We start from the raw sequence: 14,370 nt of genomic DNA, 5'->3' as shown, positions 1-14,370 counted from the left end.
ATAGGGCAGTGGATGCTGCCAGTCATTTGTCTTCCCTCTAGTCAGCAGTTCAAAAGTATGTATCTTTATGTTCAACAATAAACACAATGGTAATATTTAGATTGCTTGAATAGTTAGAAAGCTGAAAACAGTAAATAAAACCTGAACTAATTCAAACATTTAAATATGAAACATTTAACATTATGGCCATTTTACAACTTCAAATCAAACAAGATATATACTTTAATTCCTAAAAACGAAACGCACCAAGAAGGAGGTCTAGTTTATAAAATAAAAATGTAATTAGCATTAACAAGATTAATGGTCATTAAGAAACTAAAAACATTTTTTCGGTGGATAGTGTCACTATTGCCAATAACACTGTTTAACATTACAGATAAACCTTATGACAGAACTTATTTAAAATGGTGCTGTCATTGAGAATCAAACGATGGCAAGACAATAAACTGTGGCTTATTGCGACTTCAGTGCTACACAGACACCACTGGTGTATCATCCCCAGATAAAAGAAAACAGTTCAAAAACTGACCAATGCATAATCTAGTTAGAACTTCCTCTTTCCAATCCTTATGGAAGCAAGACAGCCAAAGTCCAACAGAGGATGTTATTTGGATAAGCTTGTTCTCATGTTACTCACTCCAAGTCGACTACCAACTGGCACAGGGCCAAGCTTTGAATACAGAACCACAGTCCAAATATGAAACAGGCTCATTAGTGATAGTGCCAGAGCAAACAGATTTAGCTGCAGGTGTTAACAAACCAGTTCCCATGAATACCAACATGGCCAAGTATCCAGAAAAACTAGATAGAAGTAGATGTTAAAAGAGAAATGGACCAGTCAGTTTTGAATATTGGCGAGAACAGAGCGAGAACTAACGTGAGGCGATTCCAGGGCCAGTAGAGAACTAAATGAGTCAGTACAAATAGTGCAATTTGAATACTGCTAAGCTATGTGATCTAGGGCAAGAAAAATGGCATACAGTTCAGCAGTGAACACAGCAGATGTAGAGGGGATCCTACACACAACCACCAAAACCACAATAAACAAAGGCAGAGTCCACAGAGTCACCTGATTTTGAACCACCCATATAAATAGAAATGGAGTGATAGTTCAAAAGATATTCAGCAAATAGACTATTTGCTATCAGGAGTGTGCTTTTCTCAGATGACTTAAAGATAATTCACATTTGGGGGACTGTATAAACCATAGTGGGATGGGCTAGCTAGTGAATACACCAATGTTATCCAAGGACAGACCCCATTCATTCAACTGCACCTGAATATGAAGGCCAAAAGGAGCAATGGCAAATAATCTGTTCTGAAAAAGCATGGCCCACTGAGAAAGGAAAATAACCCCAGGTGGGATGCTTCAGTAAGGAATGAAGTTTGAAGCATATAGTAAAGACAGCTGCAAATGGCAGAGGTGTAAACAAGGTTCACGAGACTGTGTATAAGCTCTGAATTGGGAAAGTGCAGAAAGCCCTGGTGCAAAACCAAAGTTGAAGCCATTTCCTGTAGTCCACTTCAGCAAGTGCTGATCAATATACCTCATGTTTGACAACTAATGTAAGATATGAAAGTCAGACACAGGGCTCATTTGCAACAGTAAGAAGGAGTTGTTCAGTGATGGCATTAATCTTTAACTGAAAAGTGTGACACTCAAAACAACCCTGAAGAACTCAAAGTTCCTGTAGAAAACAATAGGAAAGGGTCAACCGCATACAAACTATTAATAATAATGGGCAAATGGTCAAGTAACCCAAATAATGGAGGTCTTGCAAAATGCCATACCTCCATGTTATATCATAAGCCTTCCAGGTCAAAGAATACAGATACAAGGCGTTGTCATTTGAGAAAGGCTTCTCTGATTGATGTTTCAAATCAAATTAGGTGATCCATGGTGAAGCTCTCTCATTGGAACCCATGCTGGGTGGATGAGGAGGGTGTTTGATTCAAGAAGCCAAACAAGGTGAATATTAACCATCCTCTATAAGGTCTTACAGAGACAGCTGGTCAAAGCAACTGGATGGTACTTTGAAGGAATCTTGGGATCCTTCCCAGCTTTAGAGAAAGTTAGGACAATAGTCTGGTGCCAGGCATCAGGGAAAACATTCTCCTATGAGATGCACTTGAAAACTATCAGAAAAATAGCAAGAAAAGCAGGTGAAAAATAGTGCAGCATTTCATAGTGTACATCATCAGGTCCAGCCAATGTACTGCCAGACCAATCAAGGGCTCGTTTGAGTTCCACCAATATAAAGGGACAATTATAGTCAGAGACAATCAGTTCGAAAGGAAAGAGGTGATCACTCCAACTGAGTCTCAATGGCTAAGAAAGTGAAGAAAGAAGCAGACATGTTAGATACCTGGCAAAAGCTTTCACTGTAGTATCTATGATGCTCCAAGTATCAGCTACTTCCTGGACATCAGAGAGCAAGACTGAGAGAGAGAGAGAATTATATTGCCCACCAACCTTTCAAATCTTGTTCCATATGACTTGGAAACCAGAAGATATGCTGGTTGTGAACTTAATCACAAGAGTCCTTCTGGCTTTGACATTTTATCCACCAAGCACATGCAAGAGTGTGGAATATCTACAAAAAGTATCTCATGCCTGTTTTTGAGCCTTCTGTGTCATGTGGCAGGCAGGATTCCACCACGGTCAAGGATATTGTAGAAAACTTAAGAGGTTTTAGGAACACATTGAGCAGTCTCCTGTATAACACAGTCAGTTATTGCTACCACACAATCATCTATTAATGGCTTACAGACAACAGCACAATCAAGTTCTGCAAGAGCATTGAAAGAAGGCCAGTTTATTTAATCTGGCTACAACCAGGGCATGCGAGTCAGGTGGTGTCGACCACAGCCTGTCTCTCTCAAAATTATAGGAAAATTATTACTGCCTCATGGGTTATTGTACACCCTTCATGAAAAGTGGGAGAATAGTGAACAGGAGCAAACAGAGATCAAATAGCATTAAAGGACTGGCTAGGTGCATGAAAATAAGTAAAAGAACCACTATTTAAAAGAGGAAGATTGTAATCAGAGAACATACTCCATGGAACAACCTCTCCCATTAATATCAGCACTTCTCCAGAGATGATGATTTCCATTAAAGTCTCCCAGGATTAAAAAGGGAAATGGAAACTGTTCAATGGGAGCATCAAGGTCCAATTGATCATAGATCTCTCCAGGCAACAGGTAGAGAGAACAAACAGTGATGGTACGATCCAAGGAAACACTGATGGATACGGCTTCCACAAGGTGTGTCAAGTGGCAAACACAGGGTGGGCACATGCCAATCAACCAACAGTGCCTCCCCTCCATACACTCATCCATCACATAGCCTATAATTTCTGTACAAAGAAAACCACTGAAAGGTGACAGTATCAGCTTGTTTCGGAAATGTTACTTTTAAGGAAAGACCTACAGGATGGTAGAGAGCAATCATTGCTTTGATGTCATCCACATTAGAACGTGAACCTTCCACTGTATTAAGGTGGCCATTTTTATTTATGTGTAGATGAACTTGGTGGAGTACCCTTCTGTTTATTACCATGTCACTTTTCGAGGGAGGTCTGTCAACCTTCATGCATCATGCCCTAGGTTGATTGTGCAGGTCTTTGCTGTTGGAAGAAGATTCCAGCGACAGAGGACATGAACAAATGATAGTTTTGCATCTTGGGATGGGAGATGTACCTAAGAAAATGCCCATACCTGGAATCAAAGAAAGTAGATCTTGGAGTTTGGTGGAATGTATGTTAGAGACAGAGATGGGTGTTGAAATTGATTCATCAACATTAACCATGGAGGTCAAAAGACTATTTGGTTTGAGAATGATTCTTTTGGAGGTAAAGAGATATCCATCTGTACTACTATAGCATGAGGCATAACCTCAATAGATATATCCCCAAACACCTTTAAATGCAAGAGGGGATCACTGTGTTGAGATGATGTTTCTACCAATACATCACCAGAGCAAAGCTTCTTCACTGACTTTGGAAAGCCAGCAAGTCCATCTAGTCCCTTCTGAATGAAAAAGGGAGATATTTGCCCTAAATGTTTGTCTGAAAGAAGATAGTATACAAAAATTAAGTACAGGTGTTACAGATGCTGAAGATTGCTGCTCAGAAACTTCAAGATGTTGTCACTTACCTATGAACAGTTTTCTCACTATTTTTTGAGGTTTTGATTTGGAAGATCCATAATAAAAAAAAAATATTTTGGTCCCCACCCACCATGGAGCCCTATAAAGGGATGCACTACAATGCCAACCAAGGAACTGCAGCAACACCAGGGTTTTGTGAACACTGTACCCAAACACCAGCATCAGATACAATGCCTACACCTGCTGAGAACATCCAACACTGGTACTTGGTTGACCCTAGATGGCCACCCTAAGACTACCCATCTATAGAAATTCAAAGCCAAAGTGGTGTGCGAGGGTTGGACCCCTCAACCACAAGGATCCTCTCCTACTCTTCATGGGTTGCCATGCATGGCAAACACATGGATGGATGTTCAGATCCCAGGGCTGGTAAACTGAAAGAATAGAACCTTCCCTGGGAGGTTACCTCATCACATACAGGAATCCACATCAAGGGGTTCTTTATTTGTATGTAAATATCACGAACTTATGTGTGTTATCTAATTTTCACAAATTTACCTTTGGTAGTTAAACCTACAATCTGGCTTCTAATGTAATTTATGGTTTGAGCTTAAAAAGCCCATGAAATAAGTAAGAAGTTTTTGCAGTTGAAAACTGCTATATTTCACTCTCCATTAGGTCACTTTGTAAATGCTTATTCTTACTTGAACTGCTTTTTTTGATTATTATTATTTTTTAATAAGTGTGTCACAGTGTGCAGGTTATTCAAAATAAAGCACCCAAAAGTAGCCATATAACAACCACTAAAATTAATCACTTCAGTAAAGACTGAGTCTGACATGACTGCTGATTTTATTGGCATTTGTTCACATGTATTGGATTTTTTTTTGTTTTCCAGTTCAGTTAATTTTTGAAAAATATTTACTAAATCTGGTGTTATTGAAGGTACATTTATAATTTGCCTGATAAGTTTTTGAACACTACACTTCTGATTAAAAACATAAAAACAACTCTTAAGAAATAAAAACTTTCCATCACTTACTGCACTTGCCCAGTAATATTTGGCAATCTTCTTAGAATGATCAAAAGGCTATAAAACAATATACAACTGTTACAAATCTATGTCATGAAAAGTAGTCTTCACATAACTAAAAACAGAACTTTTCCTGGGAGGTCCCCTCACCACATACAGGAAGCCACACCAAGGGCAAGTTCAGTCAAATTAGATTAACATCACAAGTGGTGTACCTCAGAGCTCAGTCTTACGACCTATGCTCTTTTCAATTTACATAAAAAACAGAGGTAGGAATAGTCAGTAAAATACTTAAATATTCAGATAATATAAATGTCTTTGATGTCACTAGCTGTGAAGAGAACACTGCCAACTTACAAAAGGATTTAAGATGTTTAACAAGTACAGCAAATAGATGGAAGATGGATTTTAATTATAATAAGTGCAAAATAATTACATTTTATAATAATTTGAATTAGAAGGATAATTTGGATACAAATAACCTTAAGTGTTATGAAAGAAAAAAGTCTTGGTGCAATAGTTCATTAGTCTATAAAACTATCCAAATAGAGTGCTAGTGTTAGAATAAATAGGATTTTAAGTGGCATCTACACAAATACTGAATAAAAGTTTAAAGAGATTATAATTTATTAAATAGATTACTGGTTATTTCACATCTGAAATATTATGTTCAGTGCTGGGCTTCTTAAGAAAGCATTGAATTGTTGAAAAGGGTTACTAGAATTGTGCCTAGGATGGAGGCATTGTCACAAGAGGAGAAACTGAACTCTTAATTTGTTTTATTGAAAAAATAAGTTAAGGGGAATCTGATCGAGATGTTTAAGATTGTAAAAAGAAGCAATGGTACTGATTCATCACATTTAATATTTAACAAGAGCACAAAAGCAATTATCAATTTTGGTAAGATTAGTTATTTCCAGCTAAGACAGTTTTATTATTTTAACAGCATGGTTGGTTTTTATGGAAATAATTACCTTCAGATATTGTACAGGCAGTTAATTTAAGCAAGTTAAAGAAAAAGTTAAAATAGTTCATGAATGACAAGGTCTGGCTTCCAGATGTTTTTTTTTTTTTTTGTAATTTTATTTTATTTCAGAGGGTAGAACAGCCAAAATGGGCTAATAGAACCCATTATACAAAATGTTATGTTAATATTTGGCCAATCTTCTGGTAATACTGTATAACAGCAACTGGTTTATTTGTAAGTTACAAAAACAATATTTAATTTAAAATGCAAGTCCATGGAATTCTTTACAGCATTATCATTGATCTCACTATACATAAGTATACAATGGATTTCTAACTACTTACATTAGCTAACAAGTTTAGCAGGTAAATTGTTGATAAAACCCGATTTATAAATACCTTATAATATTTAACTTATAGATAAAAACTCTGAATGTACCTTATCTTTGTGAAAAGCTTGGAAAATTTCATTAACATAACCAGTCTTGTGCACAAAAAAATCAAATTTCAGCATTGTTACTAAAGGTTTGTGTGAACTTGCAAATCCTTCACAGAATTAATCTTAACGAAAAGTGACTTTTGTTAAAAATAAAAACACAAATGCACATTTTATTAATATAGCAAATTTTCATAGTAAATTTCTCAAAAATATATTAAAGAAGCACTGCATTCATATACTTAAAAATTCACCATTTGCAGGGGTTTAACAGAAGAGTACAACCTAATTTCATATATTTGAAAGTTCATGATGAGGTCTAGAACATTTCTTTAGCCTAGAACAGATATTTTTATATTTAAAGAAAGAATTTCTGTCATGCTCTGGAGAAAAACACCTACATTTAGTTACACTGACACCTATTAACCATTTAGTATTATATTTCATTAACTAGCATGGCATAACTAAGTACCTGTTATTTCCAAGGTAGTTTATTTGTACAGGCTTATTGATAATGTACCAATAAAAATTGCATGTGTATCCAACTATCCATGGCCAGATAGTTACCCCTTTTGCAATAGGTCAGGGTTCAAAGGCCATGTCATTACACTTATTGACTTGCATTCAAAATTTTAATTAGTTTAAGTTTGTATTATAATTTACAATTTGATTCCAAACTAATATTTTAAGTTAGTTTCTTAAAAGCAAATATAAAAATAACATCTACTTATAGATTGTAGTGAGTCACATGGTATGTTTAATGTAGCACTGTTTAAAATTAGACATTTGTGATGTTAAAATAGTAAGTATATGGTTTTGTACAAATTAGAAACTCAAATTACTAATGTTAACAAGCTAGAATAAAATAAAAACCTCATATCCTTTTATTTTGCTAAAATATGGCTTACGTACTGAATCAAACAAAAGCCTCATTCACCTTCCATTTCTAAAAATGATCTCTTATATACACTTACTTCATTACAAGACATGTGAATAACCAATCAACTGTTTAAAAAGATCTTAGTTGTTTTCCCATCATTTTAATCTTTGAAAAAGCTTCCACATAATTTTAATCCAAGATTTCAATGTGGTAAGTTCTGTCTTTAGTCATAACTTTAGTCATATTTTATAAAATCTAAGTCAATCTTAGTTAATAAGCTTAATAAATTACAATGGAATTTATGGTATCAGTAGTTATGATTTTTTAATATATATAAAATTTAAAAGAAAAAAAAGTGATATCCTCAATGTATGAAATTTTAAAAAAGGCTTGGCAATCAATGTCCAGCGGCAACCAAGTACAAAAGGTCATAGCAAGAAAAGACAATTGTTTTTTTTTACTTTTTATTTTTTTTTTATTTTTTATTTGTTGTTCTGTATTTTAAGAAATAAAAGTTTCATAATTTATTTCTAAATATGTATAATGATTGGAATATCAATTAAAACAAATATCAGTCCACTAAAACAGCCAAGACAAAGAAGACTAAAGGTCAATTTTATATTACTGGATAACATGACACGTATTTGCACAGTTTCAATGCAAGTAATGTTAGGAGGGCAAGGCTGGAAAATCATTATGATAAAAATACACACACACACAGTATTAAACTTAAGCTACTAAGACTAAACATTTTCATCTGTTATGGTATGTATTCATTCTAGCACAAAAAAGCATAATTTATGTTTGTTTAATTATGATGGTTATGAGGTTGGTCAAGTGACAAACCCCACATAATTAAGAGTATCGAAAATAACAATATAAATCTTACTGAAAACAAACATTTGAAATATATTTCAGGGGTTTTAGAGATTATGCAAATAACATAAGATTTTTGGGACAAAAACAGTTTTCTTAATCATAACATGAAATCACTTTGCACTGAGGCTAGTGACAAGACTATTTTTCATAAACAAATCTTTAGTAAAAATATTTCTTGAAAAAAAAATTTTTTTGTATTAGAAGTTTGTAATCTTTATGAAAAGCCTAGCAAATTTTGTGAGTAGATATGTTGTATTTAAATTTATAGTGTAAATACTTAAACGTGTATATACGTAGTGAAAGGGTTAATAAGCATTGTATTCATACAGCAAAAGTTTACCATTTGTAGGGGTTTAGTAAAAAAGTACCACCTAGTTTCATATATTTGAAAAACTCAGGATTAGGTCTAGAACATTTTTGTAACCTGGAAAAGGTATTTTCATATACAAGGACAAAAAAGTTTGTCAGGCTTTGGAGAAAAAACAAAAGCAAAAAAAAACCTATTTTTTAGCAATGCTGATACCTATTATACTTCATTAGTTAGCTTAATATACTTGAACATCTGGTTTCTCCACTGTAGTTTCTATTTATACAGGTTCAGTGGTAATACACCAGTAAAGATTGCATGTACATCCAACCATCCACGGCCAGATGCTTGAGGTGCTTAATGTGTTCTGTTGGGTCAGATTTGGAACAGTGTAACAAATGTATTCATTTTTAGTTGTGAGAGTGCTATAAATGTACCAATCAACTTCACTATTTGTTATAAAAGAGTAATTCAAAGTGGCAGTGCATACTACACTGCCAGTCGTATAAATCTTTATGTATAGTAGTTGGGAAAAATGTACATGCACCTTGCATGCTAGCCTAAAATACATGAAAGAGGTAACAAGTTAAACTATAAATCAAAAATAAAACTGCAAACGTAATGATACCTTCTTTGAGTTTAAGGTGTATATGCTCTTTGCCTTCTTGGGGAAAACTGAAGAAATGGGTTCCCTATACATTCTTTTTTTTTCTTGTTTAGCTTTAAAATTAAACCAAGACATGATTTTCTAAACATTTGCAAGACTCAACCACACTTTCTGGGTTTTAGAAGGTAAATATGCATAGTACATATTCAATATATATGCTCAAAACCTCCAGGGCACAAGATGACTTGTGAACATTTACTTAGATAGGCCTAGAAATAAAATGATACTGAAATGCAATTTTGTAAATTGTGTGTTAGAACTACCATAATTCACCTTATTCACAATATTTGCTTATTAGTGCTTGTTGTTCACACCTCCACAAATAACAACTTGAAGTTTATCATTATTTATACTTTTTTTTAAAAAAAAAACAATCATATGCTTGAGATTTCATCTTTACATCTTTTCTTAAAAAGATGTACATTGCTTCCAAAATGCCTCTACGATAACTACATCCCTTCATGTATCAAAATATGTAGTGAAAGGGTTAATAAGCATTGTATTCATACAGCAAAAGTTTACCATTTGTAGGGGTTTAGTAAAAAAGTACCACCTAGTTTCATATATTGGTATGAAATTTTGATATTGCAATGTGTTTCATTTATTTCGATGGATCCCTTAGATTCATTATAAATAATTTCAGTATTTATATTTTCAAATCCCTTAGTAACCATAAATGTTACTATTATGTCTCCTCTCTTCCAGTATAGTTAGATTTAATTTCTATTTTCATATGCTTCATCTTTCTGCTAAGGAACCAGTGGTTCTTCTTTACACTCTTTCAAAGTTTTTTTTTTTTTTTAATGTATGGTGATATAGATCATACAGCATACTCAAAATGTGACTTATATAGGCATCGTATATTAAAAATATCTCAGCATCCATAATCTCAAAGCCAGTTTCTGCTTTTCTGAGACAATTATATAATACACAGTTGGTATACAACTATAATTTCAGGAGCTTTCATAATAAAACTGACTAATGGAAAACGTTCCCAAAAGCCACAAAATATATACCTTTCATTTTTAGTACTGTAATTTATTAAGCTGAGTTTAAAACGTCCAGCTTCAGAATAATATTGTTGCACATTTCATTTAAAAATAAACACCCTTTGCATGTTTGTTAGCTGCCTTGATCCACAAGGCATATTCCAACCATCCAACTCCGAATTTTAAAGTATCTTCAGATTTGTTTAGACTCCATTTTCATTAAAGAACAAATATGATCAAAAACCAGTTTTTCAGTATTATATCTTAATACATTAATTGGATTTTTTTTTCGAAAGCTAGCCCAATTTCTATTCAAATTTAATAACATACGTATACAATTAATAATTATGCATGTTAGTAGATTGCTTTCCATACAAATGGTAAACAAAATTAAACTATGATTATGAAACGATAACTCCAAACGTTCGATTCCTAGTACTAATAAAAATGCTGGTCAAAACAACCTTGCTGTTGGACTGCATCATCATAACTTAAATAACAATTTAAAATGTTACATTACATTTACAACTTATAACTTACTAGTTTGATTACTCATTCAATAATAATCAATACAAGTTACAGGCGAAAAAAATTAATAAGAAAACTTCACAAAGGTAGTGTTTACAATAACTACACAGTGAAGAACACTGTAAAGTGTAATAAAACTAGTACTAGTATCAATGCGTTAGATGATCCAAAGGAAGTGGGAAGTTAAAAATATATTGTTATTAATATTTACAAAGAAAGAATATTTCCTTCTACCTTACGTTAGAATCGTGGTTGCACGGCAAATGAACGTTAATTTTTGATAAAACAGTCTGGAATTTGGAAAATAACTTCACACAAATTTTACCACCAACCACAAGTACTCCAACACATACACTGGCCTTTCCCTATATTCACGTCACTTATTTAAGTAGGTGATTCTTGCTAGAAATTTCTATATCACGTGATCAATAACTCATATAATAACGGTGATGGCTTGTTTCATTTTGTATTCTACATTTCGGTCATCTGAGATTTTTTTTTTCATTTTATAGTTATATTGTTCAACATATATATCATTTTAGTGAATATTTACAGAAAAAAAATATTTTGAGTTTGAATTTGATCACTGTTTATTATTTGTATGTAACACACTTTCTTTTTTAAAAAAAGAGATATTTTAAAACGGTAATAGGTATCGTGTTTCTCCGAAAATAAGACAGGGCTTATATTAATTTTCACTCCAAAATATGACACTAGGGCTTATTTTCGGGGGATGTCTTATTTTGATATATTAAAAAATGAAGTTACAAAGTAAAACTATTAAACTAACCATTTAAAATAAACTATTATTAAACTATTAAACTAACTGATTAATACTTAAACAAACTAATTAACTAACTATTAAACTAATTAATAAATTATTTTTTTTTATTTCTTTCCTCTTCCTGCCACTCTTAATTAGGGCTTATTTTAAGGGTAGAGCTTATATTAAAACTATCCCCAAAAATCACACTAGGTCTTATTATCGGAGAAACACCGTAGATAAAGCCAAAAGAAAATAAACTAATATTAATATTTTGTGAAAAATTTATAAAAAAAAGAAAAAGAACCGTGAAATAAAATCTTCATAACATTTATTATGTGGTATATAATGTTCCAGTGCGATGATCGTATTGTTCTAGTTACATTTTACGTTTCTTAAATTACTTGCATATTTTAAAAGTAGTAAATGTTATAGCGCTAAACTACACGAAGCGTTGTATGAGCTTTTCTCTTCTCGGAGAATCAAACCCTGTGTTTTATTACATAAACTTACCGACGAAACATTTGGGGACATTAACAAGTATTGAAATACATGTTAGTACAGTTAACCAGTTTCTAAAAGAAATAAGTAATTGAATCATCTGGTCAGTATGATGGAAAAACTCTTTATCATCGGATAAACTATATTATCAGTATGGTTACAACATTAACCTGGGTCAAATAAGTTACTGTCATTGTAGACGTAAAAACTATATGAATGATGATACAGTATACCCTCACCTGTTCGCAGTTCCCCATTCGCGGCCCCGCATATTCGCGGGTTACGCTCTTAACCCTATCGCATCGTATGCCGGTATACCGGGCTAGCGTCATAACGTCATAAAAACGATTTTTTTTTTTCAATTATTATTGCAATACAGTACGTATTTTTTTTTTTTTATAAATGCATACACTGTATGTACAGTGCATATTTTTGTGACCGTGTATTAATAATATTTTTAATTGCATATTATTACTGAATTGTACTGTACTGTATTATTATTACCTGAACTGTGCGTACTGTATTTATCTGTCTAAGTTTGCCTTTAAATTTGTTCCACTTTCTGTCAATTCTAATACATGTGTTGTACGCATAGAAAATGACTTTACGGTACAGTAATACAGTATGGGTAACTATACTATGTACGTTTCTTTTTGATTAAAATATTGTTGCAGTACAAAATTAAAATGTGTTTACATTATCATTACTACATAAGTGAAATACATGACTGCATGCAATATTACTACATTATTACTGTATTAATGAGTAAGAGTGTCTTTAGAAAGTGTCTGGGAAGCATTTAGTACCGTATATAATCTCATACATAGAAGTTTTAAAACTGCATCCAATATTCACGGTTTTTCGCTATTCGCGGGGTGTAAAGAACGTAACCCCCGCGAATAGCGAGGGAATACTGTAATACAAAATATTATCATTTATGTGAACAAAAACCTGAAAAACAACATACTTTTAACACATACGTTTAAATCTATTGTTATATAATATTATCGAAAATGTGTAAAATACTATAATTGTATAGTAGATTGAGTTTACTCAACATACATCGTAATGCATATTTTGAAATGGGACCAAATCTTTAATACGTTGTATTTTATATTTGGTATGGGTCTTAAAATTGCAACCGAAATATAAGTAAGGAAAAGTATAACTAACGAAACGTTAAAATGCGACGGCCGGGAATCGAACCCGGGTCAACTGCTTGGAAGGCAGCTATGCTAGCCACTATACCACCGTCGCTTGTTTGCAACATTTTATATAAATGCTTTTAAAAAATATTTAAAATATTAAATTATTTTATATTCTAAGAAGGTTTTGTAGGAATAATTAAATATTCTAATTACTAGCATAATTTATTTTCAATATTCTCACATAACAGAGGTAACTTGAATACTCAAGTTCCGTTCTAAATTCAAGCTACTAATAGTAATAGCTTATCGGAGTGTCTGGTAGTCCATTTTTCGTTTCGCATTCTGCGAAGTTTCACTCTGCATTTGGGACCTTAAGATATTTACTTTTCAATTCCCTATTTAATTAAAAAGAAGGAAAAAAGCATGCAACTGAACGTCGCAGATGTGCATATGAGTAAGCCATCTCAACTGGCCCAGGAACTGTGCACATTTCTCAGTGGTTAGCGTTAAAACTTGCGAAGACAAAGTATCGAGACATTTTACAGCCGGTTCTAATTTTTTATTGTAATACCCAGTTGTTTTTTGCTGTTCTGGAAATAAGCACGCATGTTATTTCAACGAATATAAATAAGCGAAAAGCCTATGTAAATATACTTAATCTCTTGTAAACATTTATCGAAGTTTTTGAAAAAAAAACGTTCAATTTTAGGTCGTAGAATAACATTACAGGTTTATTTACTTATAGTATTAAATAGGTACAGTTTAGCCATAACTAAAATAGAACAAAAAGTTCTAGTGTTAATTTACCTTTTTATCAAGTATAGGTCGTACTTAATAAAAGCATAACTAACGTTACGTTTAAGACAAATGAACTTGATTTGTGGTGTCTGTGATAAAATTATTTCGTTTTAATCTAGAAATCCTAAATTTAAAAAATTATTCTTTCAACATAGTTAATAGTTTGATCGCAAATGCACAGGTTTCTGCCAGGCAATACTAATATGAGTATATTAGGAAAACATTATAATGAAAAAAGTGTTTACATAATACGGGTTCGCATCCGAGTCGCGCTAAACATGCTCGCCCTCCCAGCCGTGGGGGCGTTATAATGTGACGGTTAATCCCACTTTTCTTTGGTAAAAGAGTAGCCCAAGAGTTGGCG

The 14,370-nt window shown here is 33.0% G+C and overlaps 1 protein-coding gene and 1 non-coding gene across 2 annotated transcripts in view; both read right to left on the bottom strand.

Annotated features, from left to right (window-relative positions):
- The window catches only part of LOC143223077 (uncharacterized), a 33,439-nt gene extending 22,278 nt beyond the window's left edge, over positions 1–11,161 (bottom strand). Inside the window, exon 1 of the mRNA XM_076450502.1 lies at positions 11,031–11,161. The gene's annotated coding sequence lies outside the window, so the exon portion shown is untranslated. The remainder of the gene's footprint in view (positions 1–11,030) is intronic.
- A 2,084-nt stretch (positions 11,162–13,245) lies between these two features.
- Positions 13,246–13,317, bottom strand: TRNAG-UCC (transfer RNA glycine (anticodon UCC)). Its single transcript has one exon. It is a non-coding gene; the product is annotated as a tRNA-Gly (tRNA).
- Positions 13,318–14,370: the final 1,053 nt, after the last annotated feature.

Source organism: Tachypleus tridentatus, chromosome 8, assembly GCF_004210375.1.
Source record: "Tachypleus tridentatus isolate NWPU-2018 chromosome 8, ASM421037v1, whole genome shotgun sequence".
Lineage (NCBI taxonomy): Eukaryota > Metazoa > Arthropoda > Merostomata > Xiphosura > Limulidae > Tachypleus > Tachypleus tridentatus.
This window is presented reverse-complemented; position numbering and strand designations above follow the sequence as displayed.